The sequence below is a fragment of the Gorilla gorilla genome, chromosome 14 (assembly GCF_029281585.2).
Source record: "Gorilla gorilla gorilla isolate KB3781 chromosome 14, NHGRI_mGorGor1-v2.1_pri, whole genome shotgun sequence".
Taxonomy (NCBI): domain Eukaryota; kingdom Metazoa; phylum Chordata; class Mammalia; order Primates; family Hominidae; genus Gorilla; species Gorilla gorilla.
This window is the reverse complement of record NC_073238.2, coordinates 84,589,044-84,614,255: the sequence shown is the minus strand read 5'-3', so window position 1 is coordinate 84,614,255 and position 25,212 is coordinate 84,589,044. Positions and strand designations below refer to the sequence as shown.

The 25,212-nt window shown below is 36.2% G+C and overlaps 1 protein-coding gene and 1 pseudogene across 2 annotated transcripts in view; both read left to right on the top strand.

Annotated features, from left to right (window-relative positions):
• Positions 1–25,212, top strand: part of KLHL1 (kelch like family member 1) — a 413,680-nt gene that overhangs the window by 196,132 nt on the left and 192,336 nt on the right. The window lies entirely within an intron of this gene.
• LOC101126244 (26S proteasome regulatory subunit 4-like) lies at positions 23,204–24,533 on the top strand (annotated as a pseudogene).

The following is a 25,212-nucleotide window of genomic DNA, read 5'->3' as shown; positions in this document are numbered from 1 at the left end:
CATTTGTTATTGAGAATGTAAATTCTGCAAGTTATTTGGCCTTGTTGATCAAAATAGCAAGTGTGGGGTGCCTTACAACATATCAATATCAATTTTAGGAATCAGTGCTGTGTAGTACATGTATGAATACAGATATGTAGACATATGTAGACAGTAAAGTACCTTTCAACAATCTTAGTATAGTGAATAACTGAAAAGACAAAGCTATCAGCAAGCTTCCCATGTGAATGAAAATACAGTGTTTTGTGGTTATCACCATGAATTTAATTGAGAATTTACTGACTTCAAAAGATATGTGGAATGTTATGTGATACCAAAATTCAAAAAACAAACCAAAGAAAACCTTGCAAAGACCTATATATGGAAGAATGCATTTAATTATTATCAAAGTGGTTTATGTTTGTTTATAAATGTCTGTGCACATTTGCATGTGTGTATATGTTCATGTGTTTGTGTGTGAGTTGTAATTTTTGAGAACTTCCTTGTTTGCTGGCACAACAAAATTCTATGGAATTTCCTTGCCACAGAAACGAAATGAACCATTCCTCCAAGGGTTTCTTGTTCCTGTTACTGAGTAGTGGTATTTAGAAGCCAAGATCTGATTACTTAATGTGCTCATTGGGACGGGGGTTTTCTTAATTCTAGGCCACTTTTATAGGCAGTTTAAAAAGTAGACATTTACAATCATTATGAATGTAATATGGAGTTTCTTACTTTTGTACATTTTTAAAGATTCTCTCCTATCTCTTCATATATAATTTTGAGAATTGATTTTAGTTTCAGTTTTTAGGAATCCATTTTGGTTTTAAGCATTTCATTTTATTTACTTAAAATGTAAATATTTAAATTATTTAATTGTGAAAATGGCATAGAAGAATATTCAGATAACTCTACTTCTCATAAAAATTTTGACTTGCTACAGCTTACTCTTTTTATTACTTTATTTTTTCTTCAAGCTCTCCCCACAAATCTGTGTGTATATGCATACATATATATTTATACATAAAATACACTTACACGTACACATGTGCAAACAATGCACATATACCTGCATACACACATATATGTATACATCCATGTTTCTATTTCATATTTTTTCTTATACTTTACTCAAAAATAGCCTACACACTCTTCTGCACGTTTTTCTTTTTGCTTGCACTATATTGTGTATATGGCTTCTAAAAAAATACCAATATTCTGATAAGATTCTTTGTTTTTTAATATTCTCTTATCAATATAGAAATTTACCAATTATATTTGTATATGTTTCACATCATTCTGTCATAAATATAGCCATTTACTATGTGTGTTTTTTTCACTTTATTTGATTTTTATTATACTTTAAGTTTTAGGGTACATGTGCACAATGTGCAGGTTTGTTACATATGTATACATGTGCCATGTTGGTGTGCTGCACCGACTAACTCATCATTTAACATTACGTATATCTCCTAATGCTATCCCTTCCCCTTCCCTCCACTCCACAACAGGCCCCGGTATGTGATGTTCCCCTTCCTGTGTCCATGTATTCTCATTGTTCAATTCCCACCTATGAGTGAGAACATGTGGTGTTTCGTTTTTTGTCCTTGCGATAGTTTGCTGAGAACGATGGCTTCCAGCTTCATCCATGTCCCTACAAAGGACATGAACTCATCATTTTTTATGGCTGCATAGTATTCCATGGTGTATATGTGCCACATTTTCTTGATCCAGTCTATCGTTGGACATTTGGGTTGGTTCCAAGTCTTTGCTATTGTGAATAGTGCCGCAATAAACATACGTGTGCATGTGTCTTTATAGCAGCATGATTTGTAATCCTTTGGATATATACCCAGTAATGGGATGGCTGGGTCAAATGGTATTTCTAGTTCTAGATCCCTGAGGAATCGCCACACTGACTTCCACAACGGTTGAACTAGTTTACAGTCCCACCAACAGTGTAAAAGTGTTCCTATTTCTCCACCCCCTCTCCAGCACCTGTCGTTTCCTGACTTTTTAATGATTGCCATTCTAAGTGGTGTGAGATGGTATCTCATTGTGGTTTTGATTTGCATTTCTCTGATAGCCAGTGATGATGAGCATTTTTTCATGTGTCTGTTGGCTCCATAAATGTCTTCTTTTGAAAAGTGTCTGTTCATATCCTTCACCCACTTTTTGATGCAGTTGTTTGTTTTTTTTCTTGTAAATTTGTTTGAGTTCATTGTAGATTCTGGATATTAGCCCTTTGTCAGATGAGAAGATTACAAAAATTTTCTCCCATTTTGTAGGTTGCCTGTTCACTCTGACGGTAGTTTCTTTTGCTGTGCAGAAGCTCTTTAGTTTAATTAGATCCCATATGTCAATTTTGGCTTTTGTTGCCATTGCTTTTGGTGTTTTAGACATGAAGTCCTTGCCCATGCCTATGTCCTGAATGGTATTGCCTAGGTTTTCTTCTAGGGTGTTTATGGTTTCTGGTCTAACATTTAAGTCTTTAATCCATCTTGAATTAATTTTTGTATAAGGTGTAAGGAAGGGATCCAGTTTCAGCTTTCTACATATGGCTAGCCGGTTTTCCCAGTGCCATTTGTTAAATAGGGAATCGTTTCCCCATTTCTCGTTTTTGTCAGGTTTGTCAAAGATCAGATAGTTGTAGATATGCGGCATTATTTCTGAGGCCTCTGTTCTGTTCCATTGGTCTATATCTCTGTTTTGGTACCAGTACTATGCTGTTTTGGTTACTGTAGCCTTGTAGTATAGTTTGAAGTCAGGTAGCCTGATGCCTCCAGCTTTGTTCTTTTGGCTTAGGATTGACTTGGCAATGCAGGCTCTTTTTTCATTCCATATGAACTTGAAAGTAATTTTTTCCAATTCTGTGAAGAAAGTCATTGGTAGCTTGATGGGGATGGCATTGAATCTGTAAATTACTTTGGGCAGTATGGCCATTTTCACGATATTGATTCCTCCTACCCATGAGCATGGAATGTTCTTCCATTTGTTTGTATCCTCTTTTATTTCATTGAGCAGTGTTATACCATTTTTGCTTTCCAATGAGCAGTACCGTAAGTGCCTGCTTCTTGAGAGATTTTGAAAAATGTTTGGATTGATGACATTCTGAGGGCCAAAAAGTGATATGTTAGTGTTGTTTACATGTGTATTTCTCTTGTATTAATGAGGCTTTCTCTTAAGGTTAGTACCATTTACACCTAATTTTAATGTAGAACATTTGTTTACATCTTTTATCTATTTTGCTGCCAGCTTGATAGATTTTAGATTAAGAATTCCTATCCTAAATGATTGACCCATGCTTACCTAAATTCTAGGAAAGGATTGTAGATTGTTTTCATGTATACATATATATATTGTTTATAAATGACAATTCTGAATGAGTTACAGTGCTGTACAGTAAACAAAATAATAAGCTAAAGCACATGAATACAGTGCAGATTGGCTGAATTGATTCTGTTTGATAACTACAGATATCTTGTTTCATTATCTGGCAAAATAACATTTTTAGTGCTTAGCTAAAATTAATAAATAGTGATCACCTGGCTTTTAAATGCTGCAGATTCTGCTGTCAAGTTATTTTCTCTAAGCTTGTTGTATTTTGTTGCCTTAGCAGAAAATCCCCTGGATTATTCCTTGTGTATCAATAGAAAGCCACTGAGGAAACAGAAAATGACAACAGTTTTTGTGTGTCTATTCCATGGAGACAAATGGATCCATGGAAATCACTAAACATATGATAATAATAATGATTATTAAGTTATATACCATAATTTAGAAATTTTATTGTTGAATAAAACTCCAGTAGAAATGTATAATGTGAAGATGTGTGCTCTGCGTCTCAGTCAAGGTTCTCTAGAGGGACAGAACTAATAGGATAGATGTATATATAAAGGGGAGTTTATTAAGCAGTGTTGACTCACAGGATCACAAGGTGAGGTCCCACAATAGGCCGTCTGCAAGCTGAGGAGCAGAGAGAGCCAGTCCGAGTCCCAAAGCTGAAGAAGTTGGAGTCCCATGTTCGAGGGCAGGAAGCATCCAGCACTGGGGAAAGAATGTAGGCCAGAAGACTAAACTAGTCTAGTCTTTCCACGTTCTTCTGCCTGCTTTATATTCTAGCTGTACTGGCAGTTGATTAGATTGTGCCCACCCAGATTGAGGGTGGGTCTGACTTTCCCAGTCCACTGACTCAAATGTTACTCTCCTTTGGCAGCACCCTCACAGACGCACCCAGGAAAAATACTTTGCATCCTTCAATCTAATCAAGTTGACACTCAGTATTAACCATTACACTCTGGAATAAGTGAATTTGTATGTGTAGCCACTTGCACATTGATTTACACGTAAAAAGAGTAGTGTAAATAGTAACTACAATATTGCAGTTTTGTAATTCAATTTCATTGAACAAGCAATCCATTCCCTCCTAGTGTCAAATGTGTTGCCTGTTAAAGTTTTGCACATATGAACTTTTGCACCTTTTCCCTGGGAATCACATTTTCCAAAATATATGAAAAGTAATCATTTCTAGTACAAAATGATACATAGCTCTGTTTACATCATTGAAACAACAAAACTGAAGGAAGCAGCAGGTTCAGGCAGCATCTTTCAATTGTCTCCCCATCGCATGCACCGCCAGACCCAGAGGTCCCTAAGTGCCTGCGTATGAGGAAGAGACCCTGCCCCGTGCCCCTCCCCTGCTGAGCAAGGAGCAGTGGCCATGGTAGTGCAGGTGCTAGTGATCTGGGAGATGCTGGCAAGCTTGGAAGGTGGTCTCCAAGGGGCTTTGGATATAGCTCCCTGCCTCCTGGGAAGCCAAACTTGGGCTTGCTGGAGAAGTGCTGTGGCTTCCTTGCCCTAAGCCCTGGTGGGTAAAGTGACTTGGAGTCCAGTTTGAAGGGGGAGCATAGGGGGAGTGAGTTGATGACATGAAAAACAAAAAGGTCTTAATCTGTATGAGACCTCTGATAAAGTATGAGCACTGTGAGGGAGAAAGGCACAGCTAGGTGGGGAAGCACCTGGAACTCCAGTTTGTGGAGTGCATTATCCCCATGAGGGACTAGACGGTGATGTCAGAAGCCTTGCTTGTTGATGACAAAAATATCATTTGAGGTCAAAAGGAGACCCCACACTGGGAGCACATGTTGCTCACAATGCTGCCCACAACCAGCACCTGACCTTGTCCCCACAAGGAGAGAGCTGCTGTCCTGGGGTGACCACTGAAGGGAGATCACAGACGGCAAGCAGGTAGTCTCCCAGCAGGACCCAAGCAGCATGGGGCGTCTTCAGGAACCAGCCAAGGGACTGTGGCAGTGGATTATAGCTAAAAAAAAGAAAAGGCTAGATGACAGAAAATCCCAGCAGAGTTGAGATAAGGGGCAGAGTCTGGCAGTGACTTGGCCTAATGGAGCTGGGAAACACTACAACAGCTGTGTTCTTACAAACTCAGCCACCTGCTACCTCCCAATATAGTTGCATCTGGAGACGACTGGCATGGAAATAATGTGGGGAAATCAGTCAGGAATCTTTTAATAAAAAAAAAAAATTTAAAAAGAAACTGAAAAAGTAGAATTCAGTGCTGTAAGATGATTGCTTCCTGATACATTGTTGAAAGAAGTTATGAAAATTATGATTGAATAATGGCTATTGAGTTTGTCATTGCAAGGAGTAGTGCAAAGAGAGAAAGCCGTCACATACAATACAATTTTTTTCTGATACTACCAGCAATTAGTGTTACTCTTTTTTTCTGAGATTATTGATCAGAAGTCCATTATATCAGAAGGGATAAATGTACTCGGTTTATTAGTAGAAATGGACTACATTATGTCAGTGGATTTCAAGCAGAGCTTGGATGAAACAGGAAGAAATTATCAACTTTTTCCACTCTATTGACATGGCAAACAGAAGCTTTGAGTAAAGACCACAGCTAAGGAGAGAAGACCCCATATTATATATATGGATGATCACCAGTTTTAAGGCTTTCTCCCCTCATTGTTCTGAGGTTCCATTTCCAAAGAGCAATTTCACATCTTTATCTTAACAAGTTGAGACTCTTCATTCTAATTATTTTCTAAAATTAGTTGGGGAATTTCAACCAAATAGAACAGAGATCTGGTTTACACTTCCACTTATACTTCAGATTGCCCCAGTTTTAGGGACCACTCTTCGTGTTATTTAAATTAGTTGTTTTACATAATGTGGGCAGTAATTAGGAATGAAGATTGGTTGTTGTCTAGCCTAATCTACCTTGAAGGAATGTCACAAGTAAATTTGGGAGATTTTGTAGAATTGACCAAGAAAGAGATTACAATAGAAAAAAACTGGGTTTCAAATCAATGAAATATAATATATTTCATTTAGTGGCTCAACTATATGCTTCATACCACAAACCAGGTATTTCCACAGTTGATGTGGTAATATACAACATAAATGAGTCCTTAGTGCACAGAAGATTCAGGATTAGGAAATGGTAGAACTGATTTTCTTAGCATTGTTTGAGTTACTATTAGTGCTTTGGGCTTTTTTTTTTTTTTCTTGATGATATTCCTATACCTAGCTGCAGCCAAGAAGATTTGAGCCTACTCATGTAAGTACTGAATATTTGTAAAGATAATCCATTAACATAACCCCTAATAGCTTGCTTAAATGGAGCTACTCAGCAATATATTTCGTATCTGGAAGAATGTAAACTAACCACTTCAGAGCCAGAGGGTCAAAATTTTTGATACCAGAATTCCAAAAATATCACTCTTTGATTTAAAAAAAGTGAGTTTGATGCTTTTTCAACAATTGATTTTCTCCCAACATGCAGAAATTACTGTTTAACTAGACATACTAAAAATTATATTCAAATAGTACAGTTTAAAAGAAAAATGTATTAGGAATCAATTCATTGTTAGCTATTATAAAAATTGTGAATAATTTTGGAATGGAAAATGAAAAAATAAGAATTAAAGAGAAAGAGGGAGACAGAAGAGAGAGAGAGACAGACTGATTACTAACAATTCTAGGGAATGCTAGCAGTTATCTAGTGCACCTTCTGGGTTGTCTGATTCTATACTGATCTTTGAACTATTTTACTCTCAAAGTAATTGCATTGCTGATAGTACTGCAGATTATTCTTGCCTATAGAGGTGTAAATAAATGTTGTACAATGGTAGTAAAGTTTCATTCAGAAGTCACTTTTTCATATGCTAACAAATTCATTGCTTATTTCCTGATTGCTTATATATGTGTCCTCTGGCTTCTCCTTTGACCTAATTATAACATCTTATCAGTTCCCTCCTTAATTAGTTAAATGAACCATTTTACTTATGTCTATTTTATATTTGTATGAGTGTCATGATTTTATCTTTTTAATGAAATTGGGCTTTATCACATCTATCCAGTGAAAATATTTGGTTTTCCAGTATTTGAGTGTTTTATATGAATTTTTTTGTCTGATAAAGCATTTATAATGGTCCTTAATGAGAAATTTTCCCATAATTTCTCAGTCTATGTTTGATAGGAAGTCTAGAACATTATCTGAGCTTGTCTGCTTTGTTTAATATTTATATCCACAGCCATCCAATACCTGAAACATAGTAGTGGTTTCTTAATAAATAATTTTGATGGCCGTGGTATGAATAAACAAACAATTGAAAACCCTTGTTGCCTTTCCTAATAACATGTAAGGTAAACTCTGATTTACTAATACAGCAGTCAAAATTAGACAAGAAATGACTAGTATGATTGACATGGGCCTTAACCTAGAGGCAAACCATTCTACACAGAGTGGTGTCTAGATTTGTAATGACTTCAACAACATAACACTTTTGACTGATATAAATTAATTATTTAATACATTTTAAATATTATATTTCATTTTTATATAATGATGTCATGGATCTTTGAATGTGTTTTTAACTCAGTATAATTATTTGTGGTGCACTGACCATTTGCCAAGTGGTGTGCAAACATAAGGAATTCGTGAAGCAGTCTACTAAATTTTGGAGGCCAGGGAAGTCCAGTAAATATACTTTAAGAACTAGCCACACATGCTTCATTTTATAGATGATGATAGCAAAGTGGAATATGACAATTGTTTTTTCTACTGAAAAACGTTTTAGACAGTGAGATTTGCCAAACCTTTTAGAAACAACAAAGGAAAGGATCCTTGATGCTGTGAGAGGAACTTAAGGAGGACTCCACAGATGACTGAATGCCTCACAGAGGCCTGGGGAAAAACAAAATGAAACAAAACCAAACAAGCAAAAACAGTAAAAAATTTGTAATGACATATTAATTAGTGATAATTTTGGGGTATAATAAGTTGCTTTTACTAGATTTTCTATTTATCTTTAATAAATTCAGAGTATACAGTTTTGTGTATTATCTTCACACAGCCATATCTTAAATTATAGGGTCTTTTCTAAAAATTATTTTTAAGACCCCAAAACTCATGCATGGAATGAATAGGAGAATTGTATTGATCTAAATTATTATTATGTGTTAAATTATTGAAAAAGTATTTGGAAGGTAATGAGAAAATATCTGGACTTTTCATTTTCTAAAAAAAAAATTATCCCCAAAAGAAAAACATAAAAATCTGAATGTTTTGCTTTGGATTGCTCAATAATGATTTAATTTAGATTTAATGGGCTTTCTTTTCTTTACTTCAAATATTTGCAGTTTTAGCCTCTTTTGTGATTAAAAAAATTCTTTGGAATAGTATAATGTAAAATATTTTACACGTGGGTTATTTCTTCAGTCTAGAAACATTATTTATATGAATGTAGATCCATTTGGCATACATCCTCTCTGCATCTATAAGTGTGCTTATTCTGTGCAAGCTTTGCCATAAAGTAGAGGCAGTTAAGATTTCCTCTGGGCTAAAATATGACAAGTAAGCATCTAACTTACAAGTATATTCCGCTTTCTCTCTCTCTCTTTCTGTCTTGAACATCCACTTATTTGTTCTCCTTTTCACATAGAATTCTATTATATAATAGGATATATATATATTTATTTTACATAAATACTATATACATGTATACTAAATATATGAGGTAAATAATCAGAAGTTGTTTTAATTTAGATGAAGCCATATTTAGGAACTAAATTTGCCTTTAATTATATAAGTAATATTAAATTAGTAATTTTATTATACCTAGTAAATTAGTATTATAGAATATTTAAAATATATATGGAAAATAATGTAGCCTAAGAAAGGAAAAATACTCTTTTAACACTGTAAAATGTTGAACCATATACCATAATAAACTCTACATTACTGGATGAAGTCCAAGGAAATATTGATAAAAAAGGAATTTATTATTCTGCTCAGCCTTTATTTATCAAAGGAGACAAAAATAATATAAACCAGTGTTCCCTGTGACTTTGGAAATTGATGTCTACATAAGCTATGGAAATTCATAGGCATTATTTTTGGTCAATAATTGTACAAGGTATAACATTTGAAAACATATGCAATAATTCATAAATGAAATATATATTTCCTTTTATTTGTCTATAAATAAATCTTTTATATTTTAGTGAAAGTGGTTTTTACGTTTTCTCTTCAAATTTTTTGCATACTAGATTTAGGCAGTAAATAAACTATATAAATGTTATCCTTCTGGGTTTATAGAATTTACTATTTAAATGTTAATTTGAGATATAGAAAGAATAACTATTTCAGGAACTTTTTTTGTCAAATCTTCTCTCGCACCGTTTCTTTATTGTATTCAAACATAAATTACTCTAGTAAGTGAAACTTACACTTTAATCTGCATCTTCCCATCTTCTCGGCCCTTTGAAATTATTTCTGTTTTTCCTCGGCTACTCTCTCTCTATCCCTCTCACTCACCCATTCCACACTAACCCCGATGGTTCTGGCGTCTCTTCTCTTCTCTTACAAATCTATACTCTGCTGGTATACCCATAGCCCATGGCTTCAACAATTATTTACAAGCTACACCACAAGCTACAATCTCAGTCCTGAGTTCCAGAGATCATTCCTCTATCACAATCTCTGTATATGACAACTACTGATATTTAGTATATTCTAATTAAAGTAATTATCTTGTCCAACACATTCATCCCACTTCCTGAAATTTCCTATATTGGCTTCACTATCTACATGGTAACTTATGCTAATAAATTGGTGGCTGAAATAGATTCTCCCTTTTCTTCACTCCCACCATCCAAGTAACTTCCATGTATGAAAAACCTTATTTTGAAATGTCTTTAAAATGTCCTCTAATCTATGTTGCTCCATTTTAACCTATCCTGCATCCTGCTAATAGTCTTTTTATGTAAACTTAATCATTGTCCTATTTAAAAATCTGAGAATTCTGTGAATTGGTTTCCCATTCTCTGTGATATCAAGATCCAATGCCTTACAAGTCCACCAAAACCCTCTTTAACAATGCTCTATTATGTTCAATCAGCATGTTTCTAATTATCCCCTTTTTCTATCCTCTCCAATTTTTCTCAGAGAATAGAGTTCGTATTACCCATATTGCAGTTAACTTTCTTGCTACCTTGTCTATCTCTACCCATGACTTTCAATATCTAGCGAAGTATTTATATAAGTAAAACAGCTATTCATAATCTAAATTTACATATAAACACAAATGTTATTAACAATTGTTAATATATAAGTAATATATAAATTCTTAAAATTTTTAAGAATTTCTCTAAGCACACAACTATAATGTAAATAAAGGAAAGATTCTACTTCAGAATATTACAATAGATATTTGCCATTTTGGAAACACTTGCAGTGTCAATGTCAGTGTTGGTTGTGGTATTTGAGTTGTCAATCTAACATTCACACTTTTTGCTTTTATACCCATGGTTCATCTAAAATGGTGATATATTTATTTAATACACCTAAAGGTCAAATAGTTTTTAAAAATTAAAATTGTGTTTTAGAGCTTTGCTCACAAACATAAGCCACCAATGAACCTATGTTACCAACCTATTAACTGCTTCACTGTTTTTAAGTGAAGTAGGGATTAAGGAAAACTTTGTTAAGAAATAAGTGACACAGATTGCAAAAGTATTTTATACTTCTAAGATTTAAAGGAAAGTTTGAAAATCATAGACAATATTATTAATGTGAAAATAAGTATTTTAATCAGAAAAGTGAAAACTCATTTTCTTTGCAGAATAGCATAGATGATTTCAAAATATGGTAATTTAGTAATAGTCCTAAAAACTGAGAAAGCTTGCTAATGTAACCTAAAATTGAAACTATATTTTTTCTATTCCAGTGAGAGTTATACTGTCTTCAGTAGATTTGATAAGATGGAGCAAGATGTCAAAAGTATGCGTAATAAATTCAGTCAAATGAATTTTTATTATAAGTGAAGAAAGGATCATGTAGAAAAGTCAGAATGTAAATTTTTGTCTCTTTTGTTAGCATGCTATTCTAGGCCTGAAAGAATGAAGCTTTAAAGAAACCATATTTAAAAGAAATTGTTATTCAAGATAAAATGAGAACAATAAAAATGTAATTCTAAGATTGTATTTTCTCTCATAATTAATAAGTATTCCATAAAATTTAGAAAATTCAAACCAAACAAGCAGAATTAAAGAAAACACTCAATATATCAACACTAAAGAGTAACAATTTTAATATTAATTTGTATGTTCTAGCTCTGTTTTCCCAGTTTGCAAATACAGCCGATACCTTAATCAAGTGGGTCTTGAAGGGTGCAAAAAACAAACAAACAAACAAAAAACACAGAGATTCTTCTTATAACTGTCCCTGTGAACCTATGCCTTTCCTTGCCCACTGAATAAAATCAAAGACAAAGACCATTATTTTTCTGATGAGTTTTAGGTAATAAAAATTCCCCCAGGAAACCTGAGTCACAGAAATAGCTTCACTTCTGTAATTAAAATGTCCAGTCTTATCCAATACTTATTAGGTGAATCCTCTGGAACCCCAGTAATTACTTAATAAGTGAATAGTTCTCATGTGGTATTGAGAAGGAAATAAAGTGTATAGTGTATTTACCTACTGGAAATTCCCAATGTGAAGCCACTTAGCTAATCAGAATTCTTTATGGTTACTTTATTTCCTTGAGAGATTTCAAAACACTGGATTAATTTGGGGACATGAATTGATTAGCATGGTCATCATGTTAAATGATCTCCTGGGTTGCTGTGATAATTTACAAAGAATCTCTCATGTGTACATTTTCAAAACTTTGACTTATTTCATCCAGAGCTCTATTCCAAGCCATTTATCGTGATTATTTTAGACAAGGAGAGTATGTCGTGTGATCCTGAGCATAAACTTTTGTAGATTCCCTAAATTTTAATATGCCCACTTAGAAAAGCTATTCAAAGCAGCAAACCCTATTGTACCTCACTGTCCTCATCTAAAAAAGGAAATAATGATATTATTGTTCACTGAATTATTAGAGTTAAATAATACATTTAATAGCTTAAAAACTTAAAGCATGAAATCACAAGTTTATTATTGTTGCAACCATATCAAATCTTATGCAGTTGGCAGGAATTCAAGGCTTTCTCAATAGGCTAGATCAATTGAATTTGGTCTTACTTTTTAATATCTAGAATTTACTATCAATTTATATCATGGAGTTGATCAATAATTTATTTAATTCATGAAAAGGGGCAATTGTCATATTACTTTTCAATATTAGTAACTATAAGGGATATGTAACTAATGCCAGCATTTGGTCAATTTAGACTATAAACAGAAGAAAGAACACCCCAAGTTCAGTGCATGGTGCTCTTATTGACATACAATTTTTAAAAATTAGTTCAAAATTAAAGGCATGATTTTAACTTTATAAAATTCAAGGAGCACTTCTATATTATCAGCATCGTTACTACATATAAGCAAGTGGTCTTCACACCACATTTTAAAAACCAACATGTAGATTCCATTACATTCTGTTGGACTAGGCAAAACCATTGCTTGAAGATTTACGACAAACATAATCTATCCTAACCTTGGAATTGAACCAACCCAGATAATCACTTCTATGTTCTTTGTGGTTTGGAGGTAGGAAGCAAATTGAATTTACAGAAAACAGAAAGGTTGTAACGAAAGCAGTTTTCAATGCTCTCTTAATTTTCTCTTTCAGGGTAGCCATGATATAGTTAGTTTTGCAGATTTTCCATTCTCTAATTATTTTATTAAGACATATTATTATTGTAGAAAATGCAGTTATGGGAGTCAACAGAGATAACAGATTAACTACAAATCATTGGTAATGAAGATTCCAAGACAGTTAAAGGAATCATATTATGAGCAGTGATTTAAAAACTCAGTATAGTTCAGCAGCATTTTATTTAAGCCATACTGAAAGACAACATAACTTAATGATTAAGCGTAAATTCTGGAGCCAGACTGTCTGGCTTTGAAGTCCTTCTCATTCATACACTGTGTAAAGTTGGATTATTTACTTAAATTGTCTGTGTTTGAGTTTTCACAAGTGGCAGTCATGAATGGCCACATAGATTTTGACTTTTAAGAGCAATTGTGAGAATAGCATGTATAAAAAATGAGTTACTAATAATTGTGTAAAGTTGTATCTTTATATAGTACCAGGGCTAATGGGAATAAGATGCATAAAGAATAATTTCAATTTAGTGTAAAGACTGTATTACTAGTCAACTTCAGCTCTTTCAGTTGGTAGAAAGTTTGCTTTGACAGGAGAAATGAGAACGTTGGAGATTTATAAGGATATTGAGGAGGGATTTGCACCATAGAAATCTCGCCGAAATACATATACTTTTTAATATTCATATTCTATTATTCTCAAGGTGAGAATCTTTATAATGATAACTTCAGCTGTACCAAATAATACTCTGGTTGAGACTCATAAAATTTAAACAAGGTAATATTATCAGAAATTCTACTTTCATATTTCTTGGCTTCAGCAAAGTTTAAACTTCCAAACTTAATGCATTTTTCTATTATTAAATGATAAATATTAAATTATTTTCATGAATCTTCTTTAAGATCATTTTAGTGTTCAAATTAAAAAATGAAAATCTCTCTGGTCTGCATATTAATATAATAATATATAGGTTAAATTTATTTTACTGATCATTTCAAGTGGGTCTCTTTAAATACATAGGGCATATAGTAAACATTTCTTCAATGAACATAAAAAAATATATATCAAGAATGTGTGAGGGCTGGGCGCGGTGGCTCACGCCTGTAATCCCAGCACTTGGGGAGGCCGAGACAAGTGGATCACGAGGTCAAGAGATCGAGACCATCCTGGCCAACATGGTGAAACCCCGTCTCTACTAAAAATACAAAAATTAGCTAGGCGTGGTGGCACGCACCTGTAATCCCAGCTACTCAAGAGGCTGAGGCAGGAGAATCGCTTGAACCCGGGAGGCGGAGGTTGCAGTGAGCCGAGATTCCACTATTGCACTCCAGCCTGGTGACAGAGCGAGACTCCATCTCAAAAAAAAAAAAAAAAAAAAAAAAAAAAAGAATGTGAACAAGGGTTTTCTGCAAAGGAATCTGCAAAAAAGAGATGTTATTCCAGTGAGCAGTTTGCAAATGAGACACAGCCCCTCTGGTATAAAAGAAAGTGCTTTCTAGAGAACGAAGAAAGGGTTTGGGTTTTATAGCAAAAGTTCTCACTCAGATTTCAATCAGGCTTGTTTATGCAATTGAATAATGCAAACTTGCTAAGTGCTGAATGGCCACCACAGCTGAGTTCTGATTGGCTGGGGCAGACGCGCTCTGGTGGGTTTGTTCAAATGAGCTGGAATTGGTTGGTTTCCAAGCCTCAAACCAGAAATCTCTGTGAGATATTTCTTTCAAAAGGCAAGTAGGGGTGTGGTGGGTTCTGGCTGCAGTTTATCTTGGCACCAGCAGTAGGAAATGGTTTGGCTTCATTGCAGAAAGAGAGGTCCTGTGATACTTTTACCACATCTTTCTGAGAACTTAGAGTACATGACCAATCCCTCACCCAGACATGGCTGCTTGCCTCTGCTTCAACTCACCTCAGTTAGCCACAGGGAGTCCATTGAGAATCCATCTATCTGAATAGATCCTCCATAATAGATCCTTTAATAAGACTTGTTGCTTTTAAAATGATAAGGCACACTATATTGGAAATATTTAACAAGCAATCATACATACTTTTTCATTATATATATAATGGAAAAGCTATGGTATTGAATTCTCTATTTTTTATTATACTTTAAGATTTAGGGTACATGTGCACAACACGCAGGTTAGTTGCATATGTACACATGTGCTATGTTGGTGTGCTGCACCCATTAACTCATCATTTAGCATTAGGTGTATCTCCTAATGCTATCCCTCCCCCCTCCCCCAACCCTACAACAGGCCCCGATATGTGATGTTCCCCTTCCTCTGTCCATGTGTTCTCATTGTTTAATTCCCACCTATGAGTGATAACATGTGGTGTTTGGTTTTTGTCCTTGCGATAGTTTGCTGAGAATGATGGTTTCCAGCTTCATCCATGTCCCTACAAAGGACATGAACTCATCATTTTTTATGGTTGCATGGTATTCCATGGTGTATATATGCCACATTTTCTTAATCTAGAATTCTCTCTTTCAGTACTATAGTTCTCCAAAATTTAATTCTTCACTGTTTACCCTTTAAAATGTTACAATACACATCACTTGACTGAAAATACTCTTCAAGTATACCATGATAAATCTATGTCCTTTTTCTCAGTTCTCATTGTCCATGAGCTTTCTATATTTTGTTAATTAACCCCTCCTTAAAATGTTCCTGTCGTTGCCTTCTCTACCTCATGAGAATCTCCTTTTCTTCCTGTTCTAAGACCAGCCCATGTTGGACAAACATGAAAGAAATTTAAAACTTCATCAGTTAAAAAATCTCCAGATCATATCTGTTCAATACCTTTCAGGAACTTATATTTCTGGCTTCCTGTCAAATATTTCCAATATATTGTGCCTTATCATTTCAAAAGCAACAAGTCTTATAAAAAAACTCATTGTGGGCTGGGCGTGGTGGCTCACGCCTGTAATCCCAGCACTCTGGGAGGCTGATGGCCCCAGATCACCTGAGGTTGGGAGTTCAAGACCAGCCTGACCAAGATGGAGAAACCCTGTCTTTACTAAAAATACAAAAAAATTAGCCGAGCAAGGTGGTACATGCTTGTAACCCCAGCTGCTCGGAAGGCTGAGGCAGGAGAATCGCTTGAACCCGTGAGGCAGAGGTTGCGCTGAGCCGAGATGGCGCCATTGCACTCCAGCCTGGGCAACAAGAGCGAGACTCCGTCTCAGAAAAAAAAAAAAGAAAAAAAGAAAAAGAAAGAAAATGAAAAACTCATTGTGCTCCACAATATGTTAACTATCTCCTAAACTTTTCCATTACTGCAACAGATATCATCAATTTATTTTGCAACCACATTGCAAATTTGTTTCAAAATTGAGGTCAACATTCAAAAACTTGATCACCATTTACCCTTTAAAATGTTACAATAAGATTGTAAACACATCACTTGACTGAAAATACTCTTGTCCCTAAACCCATTCTGCTGTATTTTTTGTTTTCTTTTGCCAAAAATGTGTCATCTGTCTATCCCTGACCAGAGTCATCATTGTCACCCAAGCATATCATAGACACTTCTTTCAAATTGTCTGCAACTCTTCCTTCATTGTTACATTTAATTTATCCCTCAACTCATTCTTGGAAATTAATTTACCTACTCTAGTCCTTAGTACTACCCCAACAAACAAAGTTAAGTGTAAAGGTGACTTAGGTTAAAGTGCCTGCACAGTAAAATAAATATTAGCTACATTTATATTCTTGATAATGGTAGGACATTTTCTTGTGATGTGGGTTCTTTTTCATTTTTTTTCTGTTTTCACAGTTAAGAATTAAAATATGCTAACCAAAATAATATAAAGTAACCAAATAAGTCTTTGCATTTTACCAGTGCTCTATAAATGTTGTTTCCATTCTATTCTATCTATTTGCATGTACAGTGTCTTACAAATGTAAATATGACATGAGTTTCTTGTTTCTGTTTATGGTAATAATTAGATAAATAATTGACTCTTTCACAAAAGGAAAGATGTGTGTTTTCCCTGGAACAGAACCAAAGACAAAGCTAATGGACCAAGGTTTTTTTGGGATATGCAGTCTCAGGACTACAAATTTGAGGGGGAACAGGAAAGGAGGACAGGAAGTAGGGAAACCAAATGCAAGGTGATGTATCTCTCAGCTGTTCACAAATTAACAAGAAAATGGAGCTGGTAGTTTAATAAGGACAGATGCCTTCTAAACGGGCCATGTGGAACTACTGTGATGTAGAGCTGTCAATCAATGGGATAAAAGGAAAGGAATTATCTGCCAAATAATCTTGTCTTCTTTTTCTCAAAGATCAAAGTGTTTCCCTCTCTCCATGATGTCTGTCTCTTCCAAATTATGTTAGCCAACTCTGTTTGGCTGGTTTATATTCTGGATCCTAGTGCAGTAAAACTTTTACTGTGTCTACCAGCAAAAGTGCCCTTTCCACTAAAACCCAGCATCTCTTGCTCAACAAATCCTAAAGGTGTGGGTAAACAAAGCACATATTCGTAAGTGGATTACTGGGAACAATGGTGAAAAAGGCTAATCCTAAATCCACATTTTGTTTCCCTTACCCGTAAATTCTAATAACTGGGGATATATAACCAAATGTCAGCTGTTGGTTCAATTCATATGCTGTATCTTGGAGAACCATGCTGCAGCATGCATTGAGCTATATTCAAAGCTGGTGTTTAACGTGAAGTTTCATGAGGTGTATGGTGAGACCAATGAATATTACTTTCATGAGCCCATTGTTGTACTGTATTTGTCATAAAATAGGTTCATTTTTCCAAGGAATATTTTTAAGTATATGATACCAATGAATCAGAAATTTTATAGGCAATTCGATGTTATTGAAGGGCATAGAGGCAAACCCACATCCAGAGTATTCATCTATTCCAGAAAATATAAATGTCTGTCCCGCTCCAAGGTTGAAGGAGACCTATGTAGTTTACTTCCAACAGCTGGCTTATCTCTCCTAAAGAGGTGTGCCATATTAAGAATTAACAATGTTATAGTAAGTTCAGCCTTTGTGAGGGAAAGCTCATATTTTTAAGTCCATTCATAACTTCTATTTTGCTGTCATGGTCCTCTGCTTGTGGGCCTATTGTAGCAACTTTGAAATGGCTAAAGAGTGAAAATAGCTGTTGTTCATAGTACAAATTATTCTGTCTACCAGATTGTGGAGAGCCTCCTCTCTAATGGATACTGTCTGCTAAGCACTCAAGAAAGATTCTTTGTGATCACTCCAGTATTGTCATTTGGTTATCCCAGACCTCCTTCCCACTGATCTTTCTCTGTTGTTCCTTTCCGGCATCTCAACAGCTAGCAAAGCTATTTGCCAGTGCCTAGAAAGCCGTGTATGTTCCTAACTAAGGCCGTCTCACTTTTTCTTCAGAGTAGGCATCCAAGTGTGCTGTTCACAGCTTTGCCTACAAGATGGATTTCTTTGTATAACTGTTATGACTAGCATCAATATATCGTGCTAATGTGCTTCTCACCTAGGACTGAGTTCTCTCCTTTTTCACAAATTTGTTGTAAGGGGCCCTACTTAAGACCGTAAGATTGAGGTGAAGAATAGGCATGTACTTCTTATGCAGAGGATGACCTTGCCACACAATTTTAGATGAGTGAACCAGGATTTTATCAATGAGAGTACTTGTTTCTTTTCCCAACATTCTTACCCCCATGTATACTTCCAGAACTAACTGATTTGCATGTCATATTGTGCACACTTCAGGGAAGCTTGCACAACCACCTGGATTTGCTTGCCCTCACCCCATTAGAAATGGATAGTCTGAAGAGCCATGCAACAAATCGAGTTGAATCACATTTCTAGTTGCTTTCAAAATTCAAAGATATCCAATAAATTTTGTGCCTCATTTTTTTTTCTGGTTGGACATTGCTCTTTACCTAGAGGATCTCTACTGCTATGCTCCAGACTAGATGATCAATGAAAAGTATACAGATGCAGAAGATGCTTGAAAATCATAAAATTCATCTCTCAACTTCTGGCATACATGTGTATAACTAGGTTACGTAGAATAATTGCTAGCTTCTACTGAGTGAATCCAATTACCATGGTGACATTATCAATAGAGTGGATGCCTGTGATGTTTTGTAGAGTGTCAGGGCAATCAAGGTTTTGTAGACTGTATTATGTAAAAGAACAACAGCTCTGAGAAAGTGAAAGAGCTCTGTGAAAGTCTACTGTCATCTTTGTATATCAAAACAGCCTGCTTTTGCGCTTCCCTGATAATTTTATGATAATGAACATTGAGAAGAAAGCATTTGTCCAATCAATAGTCTTATACCAAAGCCTTGGGCAACTATAAGGCTCTTCTCATTCCTGGGATTATCACCTGAGGGTTGCTCCATGCCTGAGGGGATATATTCTTCCTCCTTACAACCTTCCTGAGTTTGGCTTGTGTTTCTTTCTTCTGGCTACCTCTAGACACCCTTTGTAGAGGAATCACAAAAAAAAATTGTGTAATTTTTATTGCATTTGTGATATCAATTGCAGCTGACCAAATTCCTTTAGCTTGAGTAATAATCCTTATGACAGACATGTCAGATGTCTCTAGCACCAAAGACTGAATACAGCATTGGACCACTTATAATCAATGGTGAGTCTCCAGGCCTCGTGCACAAGCCACATGTGGCATTGAATCCTTGTGCACAAGCTACATGTGGCATTGAATAGAAAAAATTGTCTCAAGGATAGTTTTTTATTTTTTAATTCGTTAGACCACTGATATTGTTTTAGAGAGGCAATGATACTAGGTATTATTAGTTGGATAGGTTCACAGTTTTCCACATTCCCCACTAAGATATCCCTAATGTCAGCAAGTCCTTTTGGGGCTTGGGGGTAAAGATGAGCAGAAGTACATATAAACAATGCATATATACTAATAACATATTCAATAGTGGGGCCATAACGTTGAAGTTTATAGGGGTTCAAAAGAACTCACTCATATCTGAGCCTGACAAGGGTCTCATTGGTGGTGACCTCAGATCCAAAAGCAAAGAGTATTATTTGTTTCCCTGCATCCTAGTGCTAAGTGTTGCAAGTATCATTGTCACCTGTGCACCACACAGCCAAAAGGACCAAGAAGTGCACTTCTTTCCACCTCTCCATTAAACTCTCATCTTGGCATAAGACCTCTGATCTCCTCTGGGGTGCACAGGAACTCAGGCAAACTCCTTGTCTTGGTTTTAAAACCCAGTCCTGAGGTCCATGTAAAAGTTTGCAGGGCTCTACAATTCATCCTTAGGCTTACTGGGAGGGCAGGAAGGAATAGCATTTGTGTCAGTAACAGAGGCTATCCTGGAGCAGGCCCTAGGGGGCCATCTAGGCAGGAATTATTTGGTGGAGAGCACATTAATCTCCTCCTTGGAGATATTATTAACCACACTCTGAGATCTCTGAGGGAAGACCCTTGCCTAGGCTGATCAGGAGAGGGCACCCAATGACCACTTTTATGCTGCACTTTCTACTGGTCAATCTTTGCTGATTTGACCATGACTACTTTTTCCATGGTGAGGAATTTGTCAGTTGAAACTTGGGTTATGTTGAAGTTCTATTGACCTGAGTTCCTGAGGTTTAACTGGACTCAGTAACCACAGGGAATGGTACAGATAAATCAATAAATCTAAATCTGGTTAATGATCTCATCATCTGCTATTCTCATACTTTCTTTGTGGACCCAAAGGACAACAGGGTGGCTTGCAGGGCTTCTATATCCACTACAAGACATGTTATTCAGTGGCAGCAGGAGACTCACCATGGGTGGGTCAGATTTGTTGGGACTCAAATAGTCATCAACTGAGGATGGTGAGGGTATCAGGTGTTCATGTCCTCTGACAGCCTGCCTTTCCCCTCCTCTTTAGGTAGTCAACGCACTCTGGAGGAAAGGGGCATTTAGTGACACACCCAGCAAGGAACCAATGTCCCTTGCTAGGTTTAACAATATTTTCTCATTTATTGTGAAGGCAAATATAACTACGTTTCAAGGATATCTTTGGGCTACTGGAAAGATCAATCTCTAAGTGTTCTATATAGTTTTTCAATAAAGTCACAAGTCTCAGTTAGTTGTTGCATTGTAGAATGTCTGTTGATATCAAGGACTGGCCTAGAGCTAACTGAAAGCATCATTTAATCCAATTCAGTGCTTGGGGTGTCCAAAAATTTTAAGACACATTGCCAGGGGACCATGAGTAATAGCCAGGTAACTGCTTCCACAGCTTTTTTAGAGCCTCTTTTGTCAGACTTCTAATTTGACTCAGAGATTAAGTTTGGCCAGGGAGTCAGAGGCACTTACTAAAGAGAAGGAAAAAGATTACCCTGAAAATCAAAAGTTTTCTGTAAATAATGTTTCTTAAATAATGTCTTATTGTTTGATTTTTAAATAAATTATCAGGTATCCTTTCAAGGGGTTTAGTTGACTAGATAATACCACTAATATTATCAATACTATTCTATTGATCAAATGACAAAGTTTGTCTTCTCCATATCTTCAATTTATAAAAAGCCTTAAAAAGTATTTAAACAGGCCGGGCGCAGTGGCTCACACCTGTAATCCCAGCACACTGGGAGGCTGAGGCTGGCAGATCACGAGGTCAGGGGTCGAGACCAGCCTGGCCAATATGGTGAAACCCCATTTCTATTAAAAAATACAAAAATTAGCCAGGTGAGGTGGTGGTGTGCGCCTGTAGTCCCAGCTACTTAGGAGGCTGAGGCAGGAGAATTGCTTGAACCCAGGAAGCAGAGGCTGCAGTGAGCCAAGATTGCACCACTGCACTCCAGCCTGGGCAACAGAGTGAGACTCTGTCTCAAAAAAAAAAAAAAAAAAAATTTAATACTTTGACGGTAAAGCCATCCCTTTTTCATCTTTGTATTTATGTTCTGTAGTAAAGTACTTAGCATATATGATACATTTGTATTGAATGACTAAAACATTTTATTGAATGACTGAGGGTCATCCATCAGCTTCATGCACTATTTTTTTTAATAACAAGCATGAAAAATTGATACATTTGAAAAGTGGGCACACTGTGGTATGAAAAATTCTAAAGATTCTCCCGTCTGCCAAGGTGTCCTGATTATTCAAATACTTATCTAGCTATTACTGTGTAGGTACTTTGCAGATGAAATTAGAATGACTAATTAACCAACGTTAAGATACAGTGAATATCCAGGATTAGTCAAGTGTAGCGGCATGAGTCTGCAAAAGCAGAAGAGGAAGCCAGAAGTGCCAATCAGAGATATGGGAGAATAAGAAAGGAGAGAAGAGGCTGAAGGGGCTGCAAGAGAGATTCCAAGCATGAGAAGGATTCAACCTGCCATTGCTGTGTGTAAAGATGGAGAAAGTGGGGCAAACCAACCAATGTGAGAAGTGTCTAAAAGCTGAGTGACCTCCAGGCAACGGCCACCAAGAAAAAGGGGACCTCAGTACTATAATCACATAGAAGCAAATTCTACCAACAATGTGAATGAGCTTGAAAACAGATTTTTCCTGGCTGGGCACGGTGGCTCATGCCTGTAATCCCAGCACTTTGGGAGGCAGAGGTGAGTGGATCACCTGAGGTCACAAGTTCAAGAGCAGCCTGATTAACCTGGCAAAACCCTGTCTCTACTAAAAAATACAATAATTAGCCAGGCATGGTGGTGCACACATGTAGTCTCAGCTACTATGGAGGCTGGGTCAAGAGAATCACTTGAACCTGGGAGATGGTAGCTGCAGTGAGCCGAGACCACACCACTGCAAACTTCAACTTGGGCGACAGAGCAAGACCTTGAAAAAAAAAAGGAAAAAAGAAAGAAACATATTATTCCCAAATATTCCAAAAATTAAGGAACCTTGACAGCATCTTGATTTTCACTCGGTGAAACCTGAAGCAGGAAACTACCTGAGCTACACTCTGCCTGCACTTCTGACCTCCAGAACTGCAGTATAATCAATAGGTATTTTTTAAAGCCACACAATTTATGGTGATTTGTTACAGCAGCAATAGGAAACTAATATACAAATCAACCCGTTTATATTACAAAATCAGAAAAATACCAAAGTTATTTAATGGCTCTGTTAAATGTGCCAATGGGATGGGCTTCTGTGAGAGACGCACCATGACAGTGGCAGCTTGAGTGGCCAAGGCAAGATGGGTCAAAGTCAGAGTGGTGGTCATGATACTGGAGGAGGCAAGAATCCTAACACAAACAAGAAAAGAAGTGTGAACCTCTTGTACCAACTAGAGTGGGGAAAAATAAGAAAACAAAGGGACCAGATGCTGCCAGCAAACTGCAACTGGTAACACCTCACATTCAGTGCCTGTTAAAATTATTGAAGTTAGAATTAAAGACTACCTTCTCATGGAGGAAGAATTCATTATATATAAGGAACAAATGAAACCATTAGAAGAAAAGCAAGAAGAAAGCAAGATCCGAAGTGGGTGATCTGAAGGAGACTCTGACATCAGTAGGAACCTTGGAAGAGATCATTGATGGCAATCATACCACCGTGTCTACATTTGTGAGCTCAGAACACTACATCAGCAATCTGTCATTTGTAGACAAGGATCTGCTGGAACCAAGCTGCTTGGTTCTGCTCAACCACAAGGTGCATGCCATGATAGAGGTGCTAGTTAGGGTGAAGAAGGTGGGAAAGGTCTCCAAGGAGACCTATGCCAATTTGGAGGATTGGCCAACCAAATCCCGGAAATTAAGGAATTTGTGGAGCTTCCTCTCACACATCCTGAATGTTATGAAAATATGAATATCAAGTCCTCTAAGGAGATCATTGTCTATGGTCCACCTGACACAGCTAAAACCTTGTCGACCAAATTCGTTGCAAACCAAACCTCAGCCACTTTGTTGAGATTGATTGGCTTTGAACTTTTTTAGAATTACTAAGGTGATGGGCCCAATTTCATATGGGAATTGTTTCAAGTTGCTGAAAATATGCACCTTCCATTGTGTTTATAGATGAAATTGATGGCATTAGGAAAAAAAAATATTACTCAAATTTTGGTGATGAGAGATAAATTCAGCCAGTAATGTTGGAACTGTTGAACCAATTGGATGGATTTGGTTCAAGGGAAGATGTAAAAGTTATGGCCACAAGACAAATAGAAATTTTGGAGCTAGCACTTATTAGACCAGATTGTATTGACTAGAAATTTGATTTCCCCCTACCTGATGGAAAGACTAAGAAGCACATCTTTCAGATTTGCACAAGCAAGATTACGCTGGCCAATGATACAATCCTGGACAACTCCATCATGGCTAAAGATGACCTCTCTTATACAGACCTCAAGGCAATGTGAATAGAAGTTGGTCTGGTGGCCGTAAGAGAACATAGAATAAAAGTAACACAATGACTTCAAAAAAATCTAAATAAATGTTCTTTATAAAAAACAGAAAGGCACCCCTTAGGGGCTCTATCTCATATACCACAGTTGCCATCAGGAAAACGGTTGGGAGATTTCCTAACCCCCAAATGAGGCTGGGGGAGTTGCCCAGTGAAATCCATTTTCCAGTTGATTTTTATTAGCAAACATCCTATGTGTCTTTTGGAGCGTGATGTGTAAGATGGCCATTGGGCGGCCTTTGTCTGCTGGTCACTATGATCCAACACTGTGTTTCCCAAAAAAGGTGCTCTTTCACGCACAACAAATACCTATAAATACATAAGTAAATAATTGTACGTTTATAATGCTTGAAGAAATAATAAATAGCCATTTCCAGAATTGAGACCATCCAGGATGAAAATGTGAGGTATGAACTTCAGTCCTTGTTTATTTTTCCTGCATCTTAGGTACAAAATTTATTAATGCTCCACGCATTTATGTTTTGTACCAACTTTCGTATTTAGTCCATCATACATAACAATATATGTTGTAATGTAGCTAGTGGTTCTTTTGTTTGTTAAGAGATACATTAATGGCAGGTACTAAATTATTATTTGATAAACTCGAGAAATATTTCTTAAAAATTTATGTAGCTACCAAGAGAATTATCACTTTATTCCAATTTTTTTATACAGTATATTATTTCATTAGTTTCCATTTTAGGGTTTTGTTGGTGTTAATTTTTATCGTTTGCTTTTCATTTCCTCCTGAATTTCTTTGACAATTATTACAATTATTTCTACTGTTCAGAAAAGCTTCAA